At 44.2% G+C, this 25,054-nt stretch overlaps 1 long non-coding RNA gene across 1 annotated transcript; it reads right to left on the bottom strand.

Annotated features, from left to right (window-relative positions):
- Positions 1–1,916: 1,916 nt before the first annotated feature.
- Positions 1,917–24,385, bottom strand: LOC149322686 (uncharacterized). The gene is made up of 3 exons (XR_016279990.1): positions 24,242–24,385; positions 2,933–3,090; positions 1,917–2,079 (listed from the first exon to the last, which is right to left on the bottom strand). It is a non-coding gene; the product is annotated as an uncharacterized LOC149322686 (long non-coding RNA).
- Between the last annotated feature and the right edge of the window lie 669 nt (positions 24,386–25,054).

Genomic DNA, 25,054 nt, shown 5'->3' with positions numbered 1-25,054 from the left:
ATAGTATTTGGAATTTATATTGCTATGATAAGACATTATTATTATTATTATTATTATTATTATTATTATTATTATTATGAATAATCATTTCCAAGCCATGGATGGTTGAATCTGTGGGTGCAGACTCCATGGATTTGGAGGGCTAACTGTATTTCAGAGGAAGGAACTGACAAAACTACCTCTTTACCTGTAAGACTTGAGAACTCTATAAGGAATGGCGGCAGCAGCAGTTTTCCTTGCCTAAGAAAACCTTGTGAAATGCATGGGGTCACCATAAGTTGACAGGCAACTTCAAGGCACAGACACAGGAATGGAAGGAAAGATAGGGTGAACAGAGTACTGTAACTGTAAAAAATCTTTAAAAACTTTGTTCTCTGCAAAGGAGAAATGGGGTTGGGCGAAGAAATTTCAATTTAACTTTCCTTTGGACTCCTTGTCCCACTAAAGCCTACTTAAGAGACACTGTAGCAAAGTTGTACAGCTATGCAACAGTTTTTCCAGATGGCATGAGTTCTGAACTTATGCAGCTGTTCACAGCTGTGCATGGGCAATGAAAATGGACATCCCTGCCAAATTTAAATAGCTGACCATCCTGCTATTCCTAGCCTTGTCCTTGGGCAGGGACAGCCAGGAATGAGAGGCCTCTCATCCCTATTCACACAAAGCCGCTCCTACTCCTCCTACCCAAAGGGAAGGCAGGAAAGAAAACTTGCTGAACGGGTTCTGTTGGAAGAACGTGCCACTTGTCCACACAGAGGTTGTCAACATTTGGACACTGAGAGCAGCCAAAAAGGAGCCATAAAACAGGTCCAACAGACATACCAGAGTATAGACTCATCAATCACGTGAGGACTGTGGCCTGGTGAAGGTGTCAGGAACTGCATGAATGAACTGGACATTGCCAAATGGCAGAGACTCCAGAACTGTTTTTAAGCTGGGTGGGGGAGGTAAGTGTTGGCAGGCAGATTTTTGCTTGTACTTGCCAGGGTAAAGCAAATTACTTTTCCCAGCCATTACTTTTGAAACCCTTTAATATGAAGATTCTTGCAAACTGAATGTGTCATTTAAAAACCCCTCTGTGGGTTCCATGTAGCTTACTCCCAAATAAGTCTGCATAGAATAGATTGTTGTTGTTTTTAATGTGCCTTCAAGTTGTTTCAGACTTATAGTGACCCTAAAGCAACCTATCACAAGGTTTTCTGGGGCTGAGAGTGTGTGATTTGCCCAAGGTCACCCAGTGGGTTTCCATGGACAAGTGGGGATTTGAACCGTGGTCTCCAGAGTTGCAGTCCGGTGCTCAAAATACTACACCAAACTGGGGCATAGAACAGATTACAGGCAGCCTTTTCTATTCCTGGGAAGGCTCAACCACAATATCTGTTTGAATGAGTGCTTGATCATGCAGTACTCTTCTGATGGATAATTTCTGAGGAGGCTCAACTACATTGAAATCTTGGTGGTTCAGTTTCAGGGGGACTCAGCCTTTGCAGCCTAATCTTGAAGATGGTGTCAAGCCACTCCTCCCCCCCCCCCCCCATATTGTTCTGAGGTTCATGAGAAAGGGTGATGCTCTTTCTATTCTTCAGCAACCATTAGTTGGATCCTCAGTTGGCTTCGGGAATCCCAGTCCTTCCATAAGACACCTTTGTGATGATGCCATTGCCCAAGTATTGGCAGGAAAAGAGGGGTGAGGATCATTCACTTGTCATCTTGGAAGGTTACCCCCTTCTTTTTAGCCCCAGTATAGAAAGGTAAAGGAAAAGAGAGATAATTTTTTAGGGGGAAAGGTGGAGCAGAGATTTGACCCAACCGGTGCATTGTGGGCTTGATCCAGTTTGGGCCCCTGCTTATTGGTGATTTAAAAAAAAACACATAAAGGTTCACACAACACATTTCATGTAATTTGTAGCTTGATTTTTATAATAACAGCATGACTAAGAATGAATGCCTGCTTCTCCTCCTCCTCCTTTTTTTTCTCTTCTTCCTCCTCATTCCTTTTCTGTTGTGCCTTTTAAATTGTAAATCTGAAAAAGCATCTTGTTGGTAATCTCAGCAAGTTCCTCTCTGAGCCATTATCTCCTGAAGAGTGGAAGAAAAATTATAATAATATTAATGCTGCCACTAATATGCAAAAAGATCTTGTAGCACCTTTGTGACTAACTGAAAGAGGTGCTACTTCTCAAAGGTGCTACAAAATCCTTTTGCATACTGATTTTCCAAGCTAACACAGCTATATCTTTGAATGCTGCCACCAATAATAATGCATGTGAAATGTGAAATGGGTCTAAGATTAAGGAGGGCATTTATCTCATGGCTTAAGCCTTCCTTCCACCAGTGTAAGTCAAGTGTGGCCAGGGAGATCTCTAAGTACCACAGTGCTTTCAGACTTCACTTCTGGAACTGGAGGGTAGGCAGAAGGTTCTGGGAATAATAATAATAACAATAATAATAATAATAATTTATATTTATATTTCCCGCCTCTCCCTGCGGATGGAGGCGGGATTACAACAATAGAAACAACATTACAAGATAAAAACTACAATTTCATATAAAATACACTCAATAAAACAGTAAATATAGACTAAATCTTCATTTAAAATACATATATTTACAAATAGAGGTGGAATATTTCTAACTCTTATAGCAGATTGGTGGATAGGCCCACCAGAAGAGATCCGTCTTACGTGCCTTCTTAAAGGCATCTAAGGTGGTAATGAGATGGATCTCCTCCAGTAAGCAATTCCATAATTGAGGAGATAGGACAGTAAATGCCCTGTGGGAAGTTGTTGTTAACCTGGTCATGCTCTAACAAATTCTTCCCGGTTGTTCTGAAAGTGCGGGGTGGATTGTGTAAGGAGAGATGTTCCCTCAAGTAACTTGGGCTCAAGCCATGTAGGGCTTTAGAGGTAATAACCAACATTTTGTACTGCACCTGGAAGCTAATCGGTAGCCAGAGAAGAGATTTTAATACTGGTGTTATGTGGTCTGATCTAGGTGTTCCAATGACCAATCTGGCTGTCGCATTTTGCACCATTTGAAGCTTCCGAACTTGGTACATAGGTAGCCCCATGTAGAGCACATTACAGAAATCTAAATGAGAGAATTACAGAATGATGGTGTGAGGAGTATGAATGTTTCAGTTCCTCTAAGCATACATCAAGTGCTTTTTCATTAGAAACCTGCATCTCTTCCCTGGCTCAAGCAAGCAGGTTTAAGCTTTAAAACTTGAGAGACAAGAAATGGCAGGATAGCAGACTTTAGGCCAGGTATTCAAGATTTTCAAGGCAAGCAACAGATTGCCACCATCTCATTTACGGGATACATCAAAAAGAGCAGCTTACAAAGTTGTACACCCCAAGTCATGAGGAGCTTTCTTTCTTGCCCAGCCAACAATTCAGCATAGTGGGAGGAATGTTTCATTCCAGCAGATGGGGAAAGTCCAATCCACACCCATGCTGTGCAAGGAGAAGATAAAGCTGCCATATCCGTTTGTTCCCTCCTCACACCCTCTCTCCTGTTGCCAGTCAATGTGAGACAGTGGCTCATCCGATGGCCTCATTCTGGCAGGGCCTGCGTGCACTGAAGGCTCTCAAAATGGCTTCTGTCATGTTTAGGCTACAATGAAGCTTCCCACTGACACATAAAACATCAAACTAGGAGCAGAACCAGAGAATGCTACTTTTGGGACTTTAGCTCCCAGAATGCCTAAGTCAGCACCGTCACTAACTAATAATTCTGGGGGCTGTACTCCAAAAGTTATAGAATCATAGAATGATAGAGCTGGAAGAGATCTCAAGGGTCATCTGATTCTACACCGTACCATTTAGAACAGTTTGATACCATTTTTAGCTGTCATGATTCCATTCTACAAAATCCTGGAATTTGTAGTTTGGTGAGGTACTTGACATTCCTGCTGAGGAACTCATGTGTGCTCTGAACAGCGTTTGCCAAGGTACTCTGAGAAGCATGAAAAATTAAATTAGTTGAATACATAGTATGCAAAAGGATCTTGTAGCACCTTTTGAGACTGAGCGATAGATGTTATAGCATAAACTTTCACATGCTTAGTCTACTTCCTCAGATGCATGCAGTGAACTGGTGCCCAGGAGGAACCTTGGCCCCATTCACACTATGAAATAACCTATGTGGAACCCAGGTTCTTTCTTTGCTAGTGGGATCCCTCCTCTTTCTCTTTCCTCCTCTTCCTTCTTCCCCCTCTTCCTCACCTCCCCTCAACACCCACCACTGCAGAGTTCCTCCTCTTCCAGTGTGAACAGCAAGGAGCAATTTGATCAGAGTAAACATAGTGGGAACTATGACCCTGATTGATTCAGTGTGGCATCAGGTGAGTGTGAATGAGGCCCTTGATAGTCAGGCTCTATGAATAGCCATAGGAATGCAAATCTTGTGGATTTGGTGATGAGGTGACAAGTTAGTTTTAAATATTGTCCTTGAGAGACAAAGGCAAGAAAGGGGTTGCCTAAGGCCAGGGTGGGTGGATGGCCATATGAATGGTGTAGGGAATTTCAGAATATGGTGTGTGCAAGCTGTGTACCAGAAAAAAGATGTGATAACTTCGCCCAGAGCATCCTCATGAGGCTGGAGTGTTAACCACTGTTATAATATGTGTAATGTGCCAGGAAGTCATTGTCTCTATTCAACCTATTGTTGATGGAGTGGAGTTTGTGGATATGTTCCAATTCAGCTGTTTCTCTTATTGTTTGTTTGTGTGTTTGTTTGTTTGTTTGTTTCAAAGACAACCACAGAAGAACAACAACAGCTCCAATTATACTCAAAGCATTAGGAGGCTTAAGTCAAGAGAAGTATCTATATTAAAGCTCATATCTTGACAAAATAATGCTAAAAGATCTTTTTTTTTAAGTTGTTCTCCCCTTTCTGAAACATGACTTCTTAAGTGTTCAAATGTGGGTTCTGCTTTGTTCAAACCTCATAGGACATCCTTGCTTTTGAGTAGATTACCTGTAGCTTTCTACTTCAAGAAGAACAATTTTGAGTTTCATTTTTAACAGAAGGTCCATGAATGTCAGATGTGACTGGTGTAATATGATGTGTTGCATGTGTGAATGATGGGAATTGGATTTAGACAAGGTACTGTAACCTAGGGATGTAAATCCTAGAGTATTTAATCTTGTATGTGAGGACAAATAATTAGTTTTCTCCATGCTGCAGGAGAAAACATATATTCTTCCACAACATTCTTCCCATATCCAAAAGTCCCAAAGTGTTGCACAGGAATTATTATCTGAAGAAAAACATTGTTTTTTTGCACACAAAAACAGAAAACAGGTTTCCTGCACAGGAAACGGTTATACAGTGGGCCCTTGGTATCTGCTGGGGTTTGGTTCCAGGATCATCCATAGATAACCAAAATTTGTGGCTACTCAAGTCCCATTGAATACAATGTAAATAAAATTATGTCCCTTATGCTTGGGCCCAACTTATTTGAGGGATCGCCTGCTTCCATATAATCCGCCCCGCACCATCAGGTCCTCTGGGAGGAATCTATTGCAGCCTTTAAAAAACAGACTGATACCTCCCAGAGGGCCTTCTCTGCAATTGCCCCCAAACTATGGAACGGCCTGCCGGACGAAATCCGTCAAATTGCCAGCTTAGACAGCTTTAAAAAAAGCTGTCAAGACAGATCTCTTCCGGCAGGCCTTTCCTGAATAAAAGTGCCCGGCCACAGAATGACTGCCCCCCACATCATGTATTAGCCCACCACTCTGTCCTTGTTATATTTTTATTATTTTTTAATTGTGTTTTTAATAGATATTTTAATTGTAACATGTTTAATTCTGTTTTAAGGGGGGGATCTGGGACATAACTTTGTAAATGTGGATTTTAATGTGTTGTGAGCCACTTTGATTGTCTCGTCACAGAAAAGCGTGATACAAATAAAAGTTTTATTGTTTATTATTTTATTATTACATAAAATAGCAAACTCAAGATTTGCTTTTTTGGAATATATATATATATATATATATATATATATATATATATATATATATGGCTTTGCTTCGCAAACGAAGATTCAGGAAGGACTCATCCCGCGCTTTGTACAAGTGCGTTGGTGACTAAAAAGGCCAATCTGGGACAAACAGGTCCAGCTGCAGAAAGAACAGCAGAAAGTCTCCTTGGATGATGTTTCCGGGTTGTGGTTCTTTCTGCGTTGTCGTTCCTCTTCGAGACTCGTTTGCTGTGAGCTTTCGAAAAAGGCTGCAGCATCATGGATAGTGCATCTCCATGCCTCCCGAAGCGAGACCAGGGAGGACCATTGTTGGTGATCAGTTTGGCCAAGCCTGAGAAGTTGTTTCAGGAAGTCCTTGTATCTCTTCTTTGGGGCGCCCCTCTTAACGCTGACCCGTGGTGAGTTCACCATAGAATACTATTTTTGGGAGGTGATGGTCCTTCATCCTAGAAACGTGTCCTGCCCAGCGTGGAAAGGTGTTTTAGGCAAGCATGGTGTTGGAAACTGTAATGATAACCGACACCTCCTACTAGAGTTTTGTGCAGAACAGCAGCTGACTATTTTATATATATATATATATATATTCATAATTGAATACATGGATAAAGAATCCATGGATACAGAGGGCTAACTGTAATTCCTGCACAATACTTTGGGACATTGAATAGCAGGAGAATACAGTAGGCCCTTCCCTTATGTGGGTGATCCATTCCAGATTCCCCCCCCCCCCCCGCTTCTGCGTATGCTCATACCTCATTGGAAACAATGGGGCATATGCTCACAACACGGTGTGCATGCCATAGATGCACACATTATTTGCCCAATTGCAGCGTGGCTTCAGCATAAGCTTAAAGCCATGTATGGTGTGCTCATGTATGGCATGGGTGCACTGTATTCCACAAAAGTATCACTGGTCTATTATCCTTCCCAATGGGAATTCCCAATTGTTGGGAAACCTGGTTTTCAACCCAGGAAAGAATAATTATAAATATTCATTGTATTCCTATCATGAACAAAAGACAACTAACTGTGGATTTTTGCATGTCTTGTTTCTTTTATTTCTTTATGACACATTCCAGAGCTGCGCCCAGTCCTTAAGAGCAGAATGCAGACTAATGTCCCAGCTCCTATTAAGTACTCTTTTAATACTCTGCAGACATACAAAGCTGCAGCTTAACAACTTCCCATATTTTGAACTGTTGATCTGGTAACCCTAGTGCCAGTGGACAAACACAAGCCTGTGCCTGTCAGAGGAATCCCAGTGTGGTTGCCAAGCACATTCTATGCCTGCGTTTGTTGCTGGTGGTGGCGTGCCGTCTACACCCTTCCCTCCTGCTGAAAGGTAACATTATCAAACAGCTGCTTGAAATAGCTTAGGCCACCCAGTAGCTGCTGGGCTGCATCTGCAAGTCTCTCAGGGCAAGTTGGAGCAGCTCAGGTCAGGCTAACAAACCACACCCCAACCAGTTCCTCCCACGCCTGCCAGGCTCAGTGGTGGTTTATTAAATGGGATGAGCCCAAATTAGGCCTGTGTCTGTGGGATGGCTTAGCTTCCTCAATAGGGAAGAGAAGAGAGGATGAAATTTTGGCCATTTCACAGGATTTATTTCTTCCCTAGCAGGTACACTCAGGGAGCAAAACCTCAAAAAGTTAGTTGTGGGGATGACAACACTCAGAATTATCAGCCAACATGGGAGTTATAGTCCCCAAAAGTAACCTTTCCAAGCTTTGTCAAAGAGTTGTCATCTGATTTTTAAGTGATAGATGCTAATTCCTAGCAAGGGAAGAAGCATTGGTAAGCTTTATTGGTCTGTAGACTAAAGCAAGTTTTAAACCCACCAGTGGCACTACCTTTCCACGGTGTTGGAATTGTGTGCTCCTGTGAGCCAAGAAGCTATGCTGATAGCAGCAGTGCTGCTGGTAGGGTCTCTCATATCAGACAGGCTTTTGCTGAGAAGCCAGACTAAATGTGCCAAACAGCTGCTCAGCAGCAGCACTAGTGAGCAGATCTCTCAAACGAGGGCAGTGTCACCAGAAGTAACTCTTGTTAGTACTGCACAGGAGTAACATAGTAAACCCCTTTTGAAAGTCTTTTACCACAAAATCCCTATAATAAGACAATCCAAAATAAAACAAGAGGCAGTGCCAGAAAATGAAGCTCAGATAACACTCAACAAGCTAGTGGGACAGAGCAGAGGACAACTATGAGTAGTGCTTTGGCTAATGATGCAACATGCTTCATGCCAAAAGGATGTTCAGCTGTGAACGTGCTCAAAGGTGAAAGGAAAGTCTGAAGCTGCACAACACATCTTATAGGAACATAGACTATGAGAAGCATGAAGTGGGAAAGCCAGACATAGTAAAACAAGAAATGGATCATATAAACATTGCAATACCTGGGGTGAATGAGTTTAGGTGGACAGGGTCACAACAGTTTTAGTTGCAACATTTTGATAACTACAGAGTATTTTATTCAGGAAGTGAACATGTAAGAAGAAATGGGATTGTATTAATAGTGAGGAGAGAGGGAGCAAAAACACTCAAATGATATAATGCAGTCTAGCTGAAGCAAGTAAATAAGACTTAACAGAAAACCTATTAATAATCCAAGTTTATCCTCCAACTATAAAGGCAGTAGAAGAAATTGAAGGATTCCATGTTAGAGTCCAGGAGAAAATTGATTATACACACCAAAACAGGACTTCTTGTTAATTATAGACAATTGGAATGCAAAAGTAGGAAACAGAGCAGAACCAAACACTGTAGGAGAATTTGGCCTAGGATCAAGAAATGAAGTAGGAGACTGACTGATTTCATTTTCTGAGGCCAATAGTTTGTTCACTGCAAACACATTCTTCAACCAACTCAAGAAACAACCTTATACATAAACATTACCTCATGGACAATATAAAAACCAAAGAGACTACATAATTGGAAGCAGGTGGAAAAGCTCCATTCTCTCTGCCAAAACAAGACCAGGAGCAGATTGTGGCACAGACCATGAACTGCCAATATATAAAACTATGGTAAAGCAGAAGAAGAACACTAAACCAACTATCATGCCAAAATACAACCTGAAGAACATCCCTATAGAATTTAAACATAAAAAATAGATTTGTACCATTAAGCCTAATTGATTGGGAGCCAGAAGAACTGTGGTTCAATATTTTTCATATCTTGGCCAGTCAAAATCAGAATGGAGACTTCAGTCAATAAATCAGGAGAAGGTTAGGACTTGGAAGGGCTATGAAGGAACTAGGCAAGATCCTGAAATCTCAAGATATATCCTTCAATACTAAAGTTAGGACTGTCCATGCCATCCTATTTCCCATTTCTATGTATGGTTGTGAAAGTTGGAAAATGAAGAAAACTAATAGGAAGAAAATCAACTAATGTAAAATGTGCTGGAGAAGAGCTCTTCAGCATACTGAGGACTGCTAAAAAGACAAATAAATGGATCCTAGAGAAAATGAACATTGAACTCTCCATAGAAGCCAAGATGTTTAAACTGAGACTGTCGTACCTTGGCCACATCATGAGAAGGTATGACTCACTAGAATAGACCATAATGCTTGGGAAGGTAGACGGCGGTAGAAAAGAGAAAGGCTGCATTCCAGATGGATAGTCAAAACCACGGCTGCCCCGAGCCTGCAAGACCAGAGCAAGGCTGTTGATAATAGGTTGACCTGGAGGTCTCTCATTCATAGGTTCCCCATAAGTCAAAGCTGACTTGAAAGCAGTTAACAAAAACAAAACTCAAAGGATATGGATTCAAAGATTTCTACCTGAAATATGAATCCTTTTCTTCTCTTTAGTCCACTTCTCCAGTTCTGGGCTCATATTGACTAAACACAGGGGGTGACAGGAAAGCTGAATCATGCCCATTAGCTCTGCTCTCAAACCTCAGCACATTCAAGGGAAGGTGACACTGGTCTTTATGCATGTACAACTGTAGACACACTGTGCCTCTTCTTGCTTTCTGCTGATTATGTAGAGGTTAGGGGTGGGGGCAGTCAGTATAATCCTGCTTCTTTTCCATGCCATTGGTCAAGCACATGAGTGAAACATGAGAACTGGGTTATCATGTGGCCCTACACTACATGCTCTTCAAGTTTTACAGTATTGTTGTGGAAGCTGCTTTTCCATGTGTTCATCCCAGAGGAAATGTACAGATGTTGATACAAGACACCTGTACAGTTAATTAATCCAGCTAGTTCTGTACAGTACTGCCTATGAAGGGTGATGGTTTTCCATGGCTTCCGGCCTGAGCTTTTGGGGGTGTTGATTTGAACCTGAGACCTTTGGCATGTGCTCTACCTCTGAGCTGTAATCCTTCCAATCTTAGTGCTATAACAAGTTGGCAAGGCAAAAGGTGTGGTCCTTATCACAAATTATTCCATCACTTGTTCATGTGCCATATTTCTGGTAAACATTCTCACAGTTAGCTGCATTCACATGACTTAGGGTCTATACACACTACACTTAAATGCTATACTTTAAATACTAAGTAGGCTGAGTTCATAGGAAACTGGCTCCTATGCTTCTAGTATACATGTAACATTTAGCAAATATCCTGTTACCCTTCTACCTCACAGGGTGATGCTTATTGTAAAGTAGAGAAATACTGGAGAATTAATATTTATTTATTTATTTATTTATTTATTTATTTATTTATTTATTTATTTCCTGCTCTTCAGCCAAAGGCTATAGTACATATTCACAATTCTACAGCCATTTTAAAAATGAAAAGGGGTATAACAATGTACAAATTGCTGTTGTTCATTTACATCAAGTCAAGGCAAATAATACAGTCACTCCTCCTTTTTCACAGGGGATGTGTTCTGGACCCCCTTGCAAAAATGGAGTTTCGCTTATATTTAAGCTCCATTGGCTTGAATATAGGCACGGGTGCACACCCCATTCATTTCCCCTCCATTCGTCCTTCACACCTAAGTGAGAATGGAGGGAGCACTGTAGTGCCACTTGATTCTGCTTTGGTGAGACCTCACCTGGAATACTGTGTCCAGTTCTAGGCACCACAATTCAAGAAGGGTGTGGACAAACTGAAACGTGTCCAGAGGAGAGTGACCAAAATGGTGAAAGCACAGGAAATAATTCCCTTTTGAGACTTGGGAGTTGGGTATGTTTAATATTGAGAAGAGACAGTTAAGAGGTGACATGATAGTCATTTTTAAATATTTGACAAGATGTAATTGAAAATGGAGAAAGCCTGTTTTCTGCTGCTCCACAGATGAGGACAAAGAGCAATGGATTCAAACTACAGGAAAAGCAATTCCACCTAAATATTAGGGGGAAAATTTCCTAACAGCAAGAGCTGTGTGACGGTGGAACATGTTGCCTTGGGTGAGGTGGAGTCTCCTTTTTCAGACATTTTAAAACAGAGGAGTATATACACGGAGCTTTTGGGTGGTTTTCTGGGTCAGTTCAGGGTCACTTCTGAAGTGACTGCACTTCCAACGATGCGGTTTCAGGTCATAAAATGACTGTGTTATCAGACGCCACTGATTTCTATGGGAGCTCATTGTGAGGTGCTTTAGCAGTGATTCCAAAGTGACCCCTGATTTTGGTAAAAACGGGAAAAAAGTGACTTCACAGAATTCGCTTCCAGGCTCCCTTCGATTGCACTGCAGATTGGTCTGGTCTGGAATGCAGCTTTGCTACTGCTCTGGTACTTGGCCGCAAGCACCCCGGGAGGAGGAGGAGGCGGCAGCCCCCATTCCTTCCTTCCCGCAGGTGCCTGGCACCCATGGGAGGGAAGAGGAGGAGGAGGCAGCCCCCCAGTCCCTTCCTTCCCGGGGATGATGCCCATCATCCCCGGGAAGGGAGGGAGGGAGGGAGGGAGGGAGGGAGGGAGGGAGGGAGGAGGAGGCAGCCCCCCAGTCCCTTCCTTCCCGGGAATGATGCCCATCATCCCCGTGAATGGAGGGAGCCGGAGGAGGCAGCCCCCCCAGTCCTTTCCTTCCAGGGGTCCCTGTCACCCGCGGGAAAGGAGGAAGGAGGAGGGAGCCCCGCCCCAACCCCTTCTCCTCATGGGGGCGATTCAAATCGTTGAACCCTCCGGTGTGGTAATACAATGTGCTCTCGCTCCCCTTTGCTTGAATCCGCATCACGTGACTTGCTTGGAATCGAACTGACTTCGCTTGCCCCTCACTTCGGAAGGACAACAGAAAGGCATCCAGGTATGGTAAAATACCACGTTTTTACCTCACTTCGCTTTGCTAGACAGGAGTGACTCTGGATCTGGTGTGAAAAAACATCACGCTTTGCATTACTAGAAAAGGAGTGACTGGGGATCTCAGCTGCAAACCCCACCACGTGTGATAAGGTCCAGAGGCTGGATGGCCATCTGTCAGGGGGGTTTTGATTGTGTATTCCTGCATAGACGATCCAAAACACATTACAGAAATAATCAAGTTTTAAACCGCTTTAACTGCCCTGGGTCAGTGCTACGGAATCCTGGAATTGTAGTTTATTGTGGCACCAGAGCTCTCTGATAGAGACGGCTAAATATTTCATAAAACTACATTACCCAGAATTCCCTAGCACTGAGCCAGGGCAATTAAAGCGGACTCAAACTAGATTATTTCTGCAGTGTGTTTTGGACCGAAGAGGGTTGGACCACCTCTATGATTCTAGTCGACTTCAATTTATGGCTTAAGATGATTTGTAATTATTATTTCACAAACACACTGCAAACACAAGAGTATATTGCTTTTATGGTTAAATAATAGCCATAATATAAGAGAAAAAAATATGGATTGGATTCAAGAGTATGCAAGCTTCTGGAGATACAACGCAAATTAGTTGATTGTGGTTAGATTCAGAATTAAGACTGACAACACAAACATTATGCAAAATTAGGCTGCAATCCTTAACATATTTTATTGAGAATAATTGCAAGAAATCTCTGCGGGGTTTATGTCAGAGTAGACATACAAGGTTAAAGGACAGCTCAAATAGCAATTAAATTCTTTTGCAGTTTACTAATTTAGTTTTATATTTTGCATGTTGTTTTCTAAGGAATTTCATTTAAAAGAGCAGGAAACTTCTGTTAATAGATTGGATTCAAGGACTAGAAAATTTGCTGGCCTCTCTTTCACCCCATAAAAAATGAACATGATGTGATCCCCTGAATGCCATTTCTTTTTCACTGACTACCTCCTTCCTCCCCTCCGTGATAATTATTTAAATGCAATAATAACAGAGGAAGGCAGTTTAACTCTGTAATGTCTCCAGAGGGGCATATAGTTGTTGTAAGAGATGCTGGGTAAAAACTACATTTTCAGTAAACAGGCAATTACTTGGAATTATCACTCATCAGGCCTACGCTAGTTGAACAAAATGTGTTAAGTTGTAGAACCTAGATCAGCCATCGGCAACCCCCGGCCCGCGGGCCATATGCGGCCCACAGAGGCGGCAGAACCGGCCCCCGCCCGGTCCTGCCGCCGCCGCCGCATCCTCCTCCTCCTCTGGGCCTCCAAGCTCCCCTTGGCCCTTTAAATGCAGCAGTGAGGAGGAGAACGAGGCCTGGCTTCATCCTCCTCCTCGCCGCCGCCTTTAAAGGGCCAAGGGCAGCTTGGAGGCCCAGAGGCCTCCAGGCTGCCCCCGGCCCTTCCTCCGTGGCGGCGGGGGCAAGGAGGATGAGGGCAAGCCTCGTCCTCCTCGCCCCCGCTGCTCTTAAAGGGCCAGGCGCAGCTTGAATGCCAAGAGGCCTCCAGGCTGCCCCTGGCCCTTAAGAGCAGCGGCAGTGAGGAGGACGAGGCCTGGCTTCATCTTACTCCTCCCCGCTGCGCTTAAAGGGCCAGGGGCAGCCTGGAGCCCTCTTGGCATCCAAGCTGCGCCTGGCCCTTTAAGAGCAGCGGAGAGGAGGAGGACCAGCCCGCTCCTGCCGCCACCGCCAAGAGGGCAAGGAAGCCTTCCCTTGGAGAGGCTTCCCTGTCCTCCGGGGCTCCCAGGGCGGCCTGGGCCCTTGGCTGGAGCCCAGGGGAACCAAGGAAGCCTTCCCATGGAGAGGCTTCCCTGTCCTCTGGGGCTCCCAGGGCGGCCTGGGCCCTTGGCTGGAGCCCAGGGGAACCAAGGAAGCCTTCCCTTGGAGAGGCTTCCCTGTCCTCCGGGGCTCCCAGGGCGGCCTGGGCCCTTGGCTGGAGCCCAGGGAGGCCAAGGAAGCCTTTCTATGGAGAGGCTTCCCTCCCTTCTTGGGCTCCGAGGGCTCCTCCTTTCCCTTTTCCTCCTCCTCTTCTTCCTCTTTTCCTCCTCTTCTTCCCCTCTTGTCTTCCTGCTCTTCTTTCTCCTCCTCTTCTTCTTCTTCCTCCTCCTTTCCCTCTTCCCCTTCTTTCTCTTCCTCTCTTCCCTTATTCTTCCCCTCTTGTCTTCCTCCTCCTTCCTCTCTGGCTCTTCTTCTTCCTCCTCCTCCTTCCCCTCTTCCTCCTCTTCTTCTTCCCCTCTTCCTCTTCTTCTTCTTCTTCTTCTTCTTCTTCTTCTTCTTCTTCTTCTTCTTCCCTTCTTCCTCCTCCTATTCCTCTTCTTCTTCTCTTCCTCCTCCTCTTCTTTTCCTCCTTTTCCTCTTCCTCTCTTCCTCCTCTTTTCCCCCTCTTATCTTCTTTTTCCGGAGGGAGGCCTGGGGCCGCACGGGCCAAAATGGAGCCCGTGGAAGCGGCCTGCCGCCTCCGCGGGCTCTCCCACGGCCCTTGTGGCCCCAGGCCTCTCTCTCCGGAGGGAAGCCTGAGGCCGCACAGGCAGAGAAGGGGCCCGCAAAAGTGGCCTACCACCTCCGCGGGCTCCCCCATGGTCCTTGCGGCCCCAGGCCTCTCTCCGGAGGGAGGCCTGGGGCTGCATGGGCTGACAGTGGGCCCACAGAAATAGCATGTTGTCTCCTGGGCTCCTCCACAGCCCTTGGAGCCCTTTCGGCCGAAGGGAAGTGCCTGGGACAGGTGCCCAAGCCCTTCTCTTTGGCCTTCCTCCCCTTCGGCTAAAAGGGCCCCTTGGAGCCCATTCAGCCAAGGGAAGGGACCGAGGAGGAGAGGGCGGGCACACGCCTCCTCCTCCTCGCGGGGCTTCGGTGGAAGCTCCACCCCTGGCGTGCGGCTCCGCCCCCAGAGGGTGGAAGCTCCATCTCCCCGGCTTCGGCCCCCCAGTTGTCTGAGGGACAGCAACCCGGCCCCTGGCTCAAAAAGGTTGCCTACCCCTGACCTAGATTAAAAGACTCACTTTTAAGGTTGCAGTTCCTTTTTTTTTTTTTTTTTTTTTTTTATTTATACATTTTATTATATTTCACACATCTATTTACATTCGCTTTCTCCACTTACATATTCTCCATCCCCTTCCCTTCCCCCTTCCCCTATCCCTCCTCTCCCCCTCTTCTCCTCCCTTCCCTCCCCTCTCCCTTCCTAACCCATTTCTTATTTCTTTATCTTTTCTGCTTTACATTCCTCTATTCACATTACACTATTCCAGTATTGTTCTATTGTCTTCCACACATCCTTATCTTCTTCTTCTTCTTCTTTTCCATTTCTTTTTATACTTCTAGAGAGTCTATCCGCCTCTTTCATTTCCATCACCTTATTAAACCAGTCCTCTATAGTTGGTATTTGTTCTGTTTTCCATCTTTGTGCGTATAATAATCTTGCCGTCGAGATCATATACAGAATTATCTTCCAATATTTCTTCTCTGTTGCTTTCTCTATTTTACAGGTCATATTTAACAGATATAGCTCCGGGATCTTATGAAATCTTCCTCCTGTTATATCTTTGATCACACTATGCACCCCCTTCCAATATTGTTTCGCTTTTATACAGGTCCACCACATGTGGTAAAAGGACCCTTCTGCTTTTTTACATTTCCAGCATGTCTTATTTATGTTTTTATACATCTTAAATATCTTAACTGGCGTAATATACCACAAATAAAACATTTTATAATAGTTTTCTTTCAAGTTTTGGGCTAAGGTAAACTTATTCGTTTTCTCCCACGTTTTCTCCCATTCATCCAGCTCTATGTTATGTTGCAGTATTTGACTCCATTTTATCATATTATCCTTTATCCTGTCCTTTTCCAGATCCCTTTCTAACAACACATCATAGTATTTGGATATTTTCTTTTTATTCTGTGTTTCCAAGATTATCTTATCTAGCTCATTATTATGCTTTTCTATTCCCTCTTGTTTTACATCTTTCTTAAATTTTTCCTCCAGTTGTTTGTATGGGAACCATTCTATAATCATATTTTCCATTTCTAATTTTTCTCTAGACTTAATTTTTAAATTCCCTTTTCTATCCTCCTCTATTATTTGTTCATATCTTATCCATTGCTCTTTACCTCTTTTAAACTTCCCAAACTGCGCCTCCTGCGGTGATGTCCATCGGGGTATATTCCTGTAAAACTTGTTCTTGTAGTGTTCCCATATCCTTAATAGTCCTTTTCTTATAATATGGTTCTTGAATTCTTTATCCTCCTTCCATTTCTTATATATTAAGTATGCATGCCATCCATACTTCATGTTATAACCTTCTAAACATAAAAGTCTATCATTTTTCAACTTAATCCATTCTTCGATCCATACCATTCCGCATGCATAATAGTATTTTTGCAGTTCTGGTACCCCCATGCCACCTCTACCTTTCTTATCTATCAAATTATCCCATTTTATTCGTGCTTTCCTCCCCCCCCATATAAAATTTGCCAACTCCTTTCTCCATTCCCTAAAGCACTTGTCTGTATTTATAATTGGAAGGTTCTGGAATAAATATAGGAGCTTGGGCAGCACACTCATTTTTATTGCCGCCATTCTCCCTAGTAAAGAGAGTCGTAACCTTGCCCATCTCCCTAATTCCTCCTTTATCTCCCTCCATTTTTTTTGATAATTGTTTGTATATAGCTCTCCTACTCTTTTTGTAATCCACACTCCCAGGTATTTAACTTTCTTTTGGATTTTGAATTTTGTCATTTCCTCTAGTTCTAACTCCTCTTGTTTTGTCATATTTTTTGTAATTATGACAGTTTTTTCCTCATTGATCTTTAACCCGGCTACTTCTCCAAATTCTTCTATAGTACTCTTTAATTCTTTTATGCTGATTAGCGGATTTTCCATATATACTGCTATATCATCTGCGTATGCTTTAACCTTGTAACATTGATCTTTAATCCTTACTCCTTGTATTTTTTCATTTTGTCTTATTTTCTGTAATAGAACCTCAATAATCATTATGTATAGCAGTGGGGACAATGGGCACCCCTGCCTCGTCCCTTTCTGAATCTCCATTTCTTCCGATTTTTCTCCATTTACTATCACCTTCGCTTTTTGATCTTTATATAATTCTATTATCCATTTTAAGAATTTTTCTCCTACTTGTATTTTCTTCATTAGCTCATACATAAATTCCCACCTTATATTGTCATATGCCTTTTCTGAATCGAGAAATATAATCGCAGCTTTCTTTTCTTTTTTTGTATTATAATATTCTAATATGTCTATCACTGTTCTTATATTCTCATTCATTTGCCTTCCTGGTAGGAACCCGTTCTGATCCTTATGAATTCTTTCCTCCAATATTACTTTTATTCTATCCGCTAATATTGAGGTTAGTATTTTATAGTCATTGTTTATAAGTGATATTGGCCTATAGTTTTTGGGTTCTTTTGCATCCTTTCCTTCTTTTAATATCACCACTATGTTATTATATTTCCATGAGTCCGGCTTTCCTTCCTCTCCTATTTTATTATACATCTCCCTCAATTGAGGTATTAGTGTTTCTTCTAATTTTTTATAGAAACAGGCTGGTAGCCCATCAGGTCCAGGTGATGATCCGCTTTTAGCCTTCCTAATTGCCTCTTTTATTTCTTTATCTGAAATTGGAGCATTGAGCCTATCTTGCTCCTCTTTTTCTAAGGTTGTTATTTCTTGCATTTCCAAATATTTCCTAATCTTCTCTTGTTCCACCTCTCCTATCTTTCTCTCTTTATACAAGTCCTCATAAAATTCTTTGAAGATCCTCCTTAAGTCTCTTTGTTCTTTATACAATTTATCTCCATCTCTTAATTCTGTAATTAACTTTTTCTCCTGTATTTTCCTTATTCTTTGTGCAAGCCACTTTCCCGGCTTATTTGCCTCTTCAAAGAATTTTTGTTTATTCCTTTTTAATTGCCATTCTACTTCCTTATTTAATTCTTCATTGAGTTGTATTTGTGCCTTCTTTACCTCCTGTCTTATTTTATTATCTTTCGGGTTTTCTCTCAATTCTCTTTCTTTCCCTTTAAGTTTTTCCATTAGCCTCTTCATCTTTCCTTCTCTCTTCTTCTTTTTTTCATACCCCATTTTTAAGAAAATTCCCCTCATAAATGCTTTACATGTATCCCATACCACTTTCGCTCTTATCCCCACTCCTCCGTTTTCTTTGAAAAACCATTCTAGTTCTTTCTTTACATATTCTGCACCCTCTTTTGTTTCTAACAATGACTCATTTAATCTCCATGCCCATTCTTTCCTTTTTTCATTTAAATTTAGAGCTACCGGACTATGATCTGATACTATTTTAGGTAATATTTCTATTTTATTAATATCCGGTAGCATTACTTTAGACATGACGAACATGTCTATCCTTGACATGGATTTATGCCTTTCTGAGTAGAATGTAAATCCTTTTTCTTTGCCATATTTATACTCCCATGCTTCTTCTAATGCACAGTTTTTTTTTCAAGTCCCATACTATTTTCGGGAGTTTCCCATGTAGTCCCTTACTTTTTTTCTTTTTTTTCTTTTTCTACCGATCTATCCTCTTTTGGGTTGAATACCCCATTCCAATCACCCATTACAATTACTTTGTCCATTTTCTGTTCTAAAATTATATCTTGTACTTTTCTAAAAAAAACCTCCTTCTCCTCAAAGGGCGCGTAAATTCCTATTATTAACATTCTTGTCTCCCTAATTTTAACTTCTACTGCCACCATCCTTCCATTTTGATCATTCATTATCTCTTTGCTCTGTACATCTTTTCCCACATATATGACCACTCCTCTTTTTCTTTTTTCACATGCCGACACATAATGTATCCCTAATTTTCCATTTCTTAAATATTTTATGTCCCTTTTATTAATATGCGTTTCTTGTAAACAAATGACATCAGCTTTCTGTTTTTCTACAAAATGAAATACATGTTTCCTTTTTGCACCTGAGTTTAATCCTTTCACATTCCAAATTACACATTTTATCCCCATCTTTGTTTTCTTCCAATTCTATCTATCCTTGTCTATGGTTTTTATTTTCGGGTTTCTATCTCAAATATATATGTGTATTTACTATCTCTTTATTTCTTCTCTTCAGAACCTTGCTTAATTCTTTCATAAATCTCCTTTGCCTTTTCTATTGTATCTACTCTATACCTTTTTTGCTTATAATTGAAAGAGAGGCCTTCTACTCCATCCCATCTAAACCCTATTTCTTCTTTTGCCAGTAGCTTTGTTAGAAATTTATAATCTTGTCTCCTCTTTAAGATTTGACTCGGTATATCCTTAAACACTCTTATCTCTTCATTTTCCACCATTAATTTCTCTGTGTAGCTTTTCCTAATTATTAATTCCTTTATTTTCGTCCTCACCAAACATATTACAATATCCCTTGGAACTTTCCTTTCTCTGGCTACTATTGAGTTGATTCTGAAGATTCTATCGATTTCTAATTCTAATTTCCCCTCTTCTATTTCCAAAAATTTCCCCAGGTGTGGGATTATCCTCTTCCCTAAGTCCTCATTGGGGTCTTCCGGTAAACCTCTCAGTTTTATACATTTCTCCCTTTGTTTAACCTCTAATTGCATCACTTTCCCTTCCTCCTGTTGTAATCTCTCCTTAACCTGTTTCGTTACTTTCTCTAAGTCATGTGTCCTCATTTTAATCTCTTTTATATCTTTCTTAACTTGTCCCACCTCCTCTGATATCTTTTCTATTTTTCTACCTATCTTATCTACTTCTTTTCTCACTTCTTCCTTAATTTCCTCTCTATTTTCCTTCATCTCCTTCTTCATATCTTGTTTAAACGTCTTAAATTCTTCCAGCAGATTGGCTATTTGCATTGCTACATCTAGTTGTCTTTCTGGTGAAACTGAGGGTGATCTTCCCTGTGTTTGAGACATTGCTTTTGACTGCTTGAACTGCCTAGTAGCTGGTCTATTACTCATTCTACTTTCTGCTCTCTCTATATTTCCTTGGGGAACCGTTCTCTATATTTCCTTCTTGCTATCTCCGCACCTTTTAACAGAATCTCCGTTCTGTTATAATTTACCACATAAAGGGCCGCAACCTCCTGGTCTCTTCTTTCTTCTGTGTCTTCTTCCTCCCCTCTCCCTCTTATCTACCTTTATTCTTTCCTCTGAAGACCTTTGTGAGTACCTTCTTTACCTCTCCCCTTCCTTGGAGAGGTCTCTGTCCGGCTGTTTAGATCTTGTTCTACCCAGCCAGCCCTCCCTTTATTGGTCTACAGCCAGTTAGGCTTATACCTTCTCCTGGCTGTATTGCGGACCCAGCAACTATCTTTTCTTGTTTCTTCCCCTTTGTTTATCCTGTATTTACATGGGTTACCTACTCCTCTTTCCTTTCCTCTTCCTTAAATCTATAGCGGCTTTCCTCTTCCTATTCCTGTATGTGGCGGTACTGGGATTTAAACTGCCCTCTCCCCTTATACTCTCTCCTCTCCTACTCCTTTCTTCTCAATTTTCTGTTTTTTCCTTATCTTCCCCCCTTTCTTCACCTCCAATATTATTACTTCTATTTCTTCTTCTCCTTTTTCTCCATTACCTCTACTCCCTTCACTTATTTTCTTATACCTTGGAGCCCTTCTTTCCTTGAAGCTCAGCTCTACTTCTCTTTTTTATTCCTCAAAAAAAAAAAAAAAAGGGGGTCCAGGGGAGTGCTTGGGTTGGGGAGCGCTGGGGGCTTTATGCCCCGGGTGTTCCTGGCTCCTCCTCCTCCCTCGCGCGGCCGCCTCCGCCGCAAAAACGCTGCCGCCGCCGCTTGGGTTGGGGAGCGCTGGGGGCTTTATGCCCCGGGTGTTCCTGGCTCCTCCTCCTCCCTCGCGCGGCCGCCTCCGCCGCAACAACGCTGCCGCCGCCGCTTGGGTTGGGGAGCGCTGGGGGCTTTATGCCCCGGGTGTTCCTGGCTCCTCCTCCTCCCTCGCGCGGCCGCCTCCGCCGCAACAACGCTGCCGCCGCCGCTTGGGTTGGGGAGCGCTGGGGGCTTTATGCCCCGGGTGTTCCTGGCTCCTCCTCCTCCCTCGCGCGGCCGCCTCCGCCGCAAAAACGCTGCCGCCGCCGCTTGGGTTGGGGAGCGCTGGGGGCTTTATGCCCCGGGTGTTCCTGGCTCCTCCTCCTCCCTCGCGCGGCCGCCTCCGCCGCAACAACGCTGCCGCCGCCGCTTGGGTTGGGGAGCGCTGGGGGCTTTATGCCCCGGGTGTTCCTGGCTCCTCCTCCTCCCTCGCGCGGCCGCCTCCGCCGCAAAAACGCTGCCGCCGCCGCTTGGGTTGGGGAGCGCTGGGGGCTTTATGCCCCGGGTGTTCCTGGCTCCTCCTCCTCCCTCGCGCGGCCGCCTCCGCCGCAACAACGCTGCCGCCGCCGCTTGGGTTGGGGAGCGCTGGGGGCTTTATGCCCCGGGTGTTCCTGGCTCCTCCTCCTCCCTCGCGCGGCCGCCTCCGCCGCAACAACGCTGCCGCCGCCGCTTGGGTTGGGGAGCGCTGGGGGCTTTATGCCCCGGGTGTTCCTGGCTCCTCCTCCTCCCTCGCGCGGCCGCCTCCGCCGCAAAAACGCTGCCGCCGCCGCTTGGGTTGGGGAGCGCTGGGGGCTTTATGCCCCGGGTGTTCCTGGCTCCTCCTCCTCCCTCGCGCGGCCGCCTCCGCCGCAACAACGCTGCCGCCGCCGCTTGGGTTGGGGAGCGCTGGGGGCTTTATGCCCCGGGTGTTCCTGGCTCCTCCTCCTCCCTCGCGCGGCCGCCTCCGCCGCAAAAACGCTGCCGCCGCCGCTTGGGTTGGGGAGCGCTGGGGGCTTTATGCCCCGGGTGTTCCTGGCTCCTCCTCCTCCCTCGCGCGGCCGCCTCCGCCGCAAAAACGCTGCCGCCGCCGCTTGGGTTGGGGAGCGCTGGGGGCTTTATGCCCCGGGTGTTCCTGGCTCCTCCTCCTCCCTCGCGCGGCCGCCTCCGCCGCAACAACGCTGCCGCCGCCGCTTGGGTTGGGGAGCGCTGGGGGCTTTATGCCCCGGGTGTTCCTGGCTCCTCCTCCTCCCTCGCGCGGCCGCCTCCGCCGCAAAAACGCTGCCGCCACCGCTTGGGTTGGGGAGCGCTGGGGGCTTTATGCCCCGGGTGTTCCTGGCTCCTCCTCCTCCCTCGCGCGGCCGCCTCCGCCGCAACAACGCTGCCGCCGCCGCTTGGGTTGGGGAGCGCTGGGGGCTTTATGCCCCGGGTGTTCCTGGCTCCTCCTCCTCCCTCGCGCGGCCGCCTCCGCCGCAACAACGCTGCCGCCGCCGCTTGGGTTGGGGAGCGCTGGGGGCTTTATGCCCCGGGTGTTCCTGGCTCCTCCTCCTCCCTCGCGCGGCCGCCTCCGCCGCAAAAAACGCTGCCGCCGCCGCTTGGGTTGGGGAGCGCTGGGGGCTTTATGCCCCGGGTGTTCCTGGCTCCTCCTCCTCCCTCGCGCGGCCGCCTCCGCCGCAAAAACGCTGCCGCCGCCGCCAAGGTTGCAGTTCCTAAAGCTTGAGTTGTCAATTGGCTAGAGTCTGATCACCAGCTCAACACCCAAAGAGCATGCTTGGGGTTTCATCATCGGCATCATCATAATCGAACTCAAATGATTGATTCTTATGTCCTCTCCTGACTACTTAACAAGCAGATGTCTTGTTATAACTGACAAAAGGCTCAAACAAACATTACTATACCCTCCAACTGTCTCAATTTGGCAGCAACTATCCCCAATTAATCCTCTGCCATCTCACTTTTTGGCTGCTTTTAAATATTCCAGTTTCTCTCTCTTCCTCTCACTTTCTCCTTTTATCTGCAGCTTGCCTCAGTTCAAAGTGCAAAATAGTTTGTACTCAGATTAACTCAGCAGGAAAAATGGTTGGGCTGCTCTTGCCCTTTCCAGAAAGCACAGGCAAAAGCAAATTGCTGCAGCTTCTCCTAGCTTGTGTGTTCTTCATTCATAACTTTTGCCAAATGTGTTCCCATTTTTCATCTGTCAAATACTCGAAAGTATATGTTACTTTGGGATGGTTAGGTCCAGGTCAAACTAAGATGGAGAGCCATGGGAATAAGGTGACCAGGTGCCATAATTGCAAAGAAGGACAAGGCACCACAAAATGTAAGCAGTAGTAGTTATGGATAGCTTCCAACAAGTCTTTATCTTCATTCTTTTTAGCCATAATTTACCACATTTGAAATTAAAGCAATGGTAGAACATTCATTAAGCCAGGCCTCAGCTTGGATTATGCAGTTCCTAATTCAAATTCTGGGTTCCTAAACTCTTTAAACGTGAGCCAGCATGGTGGTTTGAGTGTTGGACTATGACTCTGGAGACCAGGATTCAATTCTCCACTTGCTCATGAAACCTACTGGGTGACCTTGGGCAAGTCACACTCTCTCAGCTTCAGGGAAAGGCAATGAGAAACCTCCTCTGAACAAATCTTGTCAAGAAAACCCCATGAAACTCAGTTATTTAGGGTCACCTTAAGTCAGAAATAATTTGAAGGCACACAACAAACACTTTATAGCCATATTACTAAAAACCATTGGAGAACCTTCTAGTTGTTTCTTCCCCAAGTGCTTTAAATCTAAACATTTAATCAAAAAATGGGCCAAACAGCAACAGCTAGAGAGAGGGGTACAGATTAACATCAGACAAGTATCTTCTGCCTTTAAAACTGCACTTGAGACGGACATGAAGTAGCTGAAGAGCCTTTTTCTGACATACAGATGAACTGTCAGGAAAAAAGCTTCACCAGCTGCAATTCTTTGCCTGTAGCAAAATTGTTACCGCAGCTCTTCCAATTTAAAAGGCAGAAGGAGTGGCAATCCTTCTACTAGTAGCTGGCAGCCTGTAGCAATTAGATAAAGCAAAAACAACCTTTCCGCTGGAATGTTCCCTCATGAGGGAGCCTTGCATTTGAAGACTGTCAGACGCTAGGTCAGTAACAAGCTCAGTCATTGAAATCAGAGCAGGAAGAGAGCCCAGATAGCCAAGAGCTTGTACCTGTCCTTCCAGTATTCACCATGCCTATGTCCTCCCTACCTGGCAAAGAAATGGACCAGGGTTTTGACTACAGAGCTAACCTGTAGTCTTGTTCTGAGTTATTTCTTTCTTTTCAAAATCTTGTTATGTCCGGCTGCAGTGCCTTTGGGTTAGCCACAGTGGCTCTTCCAAAACCCAGTCTTGTTTGGCAGTTTTCAAAGGACTAGGCTGATGCAGAACAAGATAGCAGAAATAGCAGCATCAACAATTATATTATTCACCTCTCAGTCAACAACTCTTTTTCACATGCGTAGTGGTTCTAGATCCATTGCCTTTTTGCTTACTGGCCTTTTTTTCCTTCAAAATTTAAGCTAAAGGAACCCTGTCATTTAGGCTGCCCTCTGATCTTCAGGAATTAAACAGAAACAATTCCCTCTGAAAGGAATGGGGGTGTGAGGTCATGCTTGGTAAATGCAGAGTCTTCCAGCTGTTGATTTAACACGAGGGCAGCTGCTCTCACGCTGTAAACAGGACTCTCTTCAACAGGCTTTCTATCAAGAGCAGAAGTTTGTCCTTTGCCCTGTGTTCTTTACAAAGCCTCCAAAATCAACAATGGAGGAAAAAACTTTCAGTCTCATCTTTGTTGTTAACAGAATTCATAGATAACTGTCTTACTTATATTTTACATTGACAACATCCTCCCCCCTCCCCTCCAATATTTGTTCACATACTCTTCATTTACTCAGGCCAACCACGAAAGCACCATCTTTTTATATTTCTTCATTATGAGTGCAACCTTAAGCTTTGATATTTTTCAGTCCACTACACTGTTTCATTATTTTCCCATGGAAGA

Source organism: Sceloporus occidentalis, unplaced genomic scaffold, assembly GCF_023333645.1.
Source record: "Sceloporus occidentalis isolate IW3139 unplaced genomic scaffold, rSceOcc1.0.p SCAF_1, whole genome shotgun sequence".
NCBI lineage: Eukaryota > Metazoa > Chordata > Lepidosauria > Squamata > Phrynosomatidae > Sceloporus > Sceloporus occidentalis.
The sequence above is the reverse complement of the archived record's forward strand: the minus strand, read 5'-3'. Positions and strand labels throughout refer to the sequence as shown.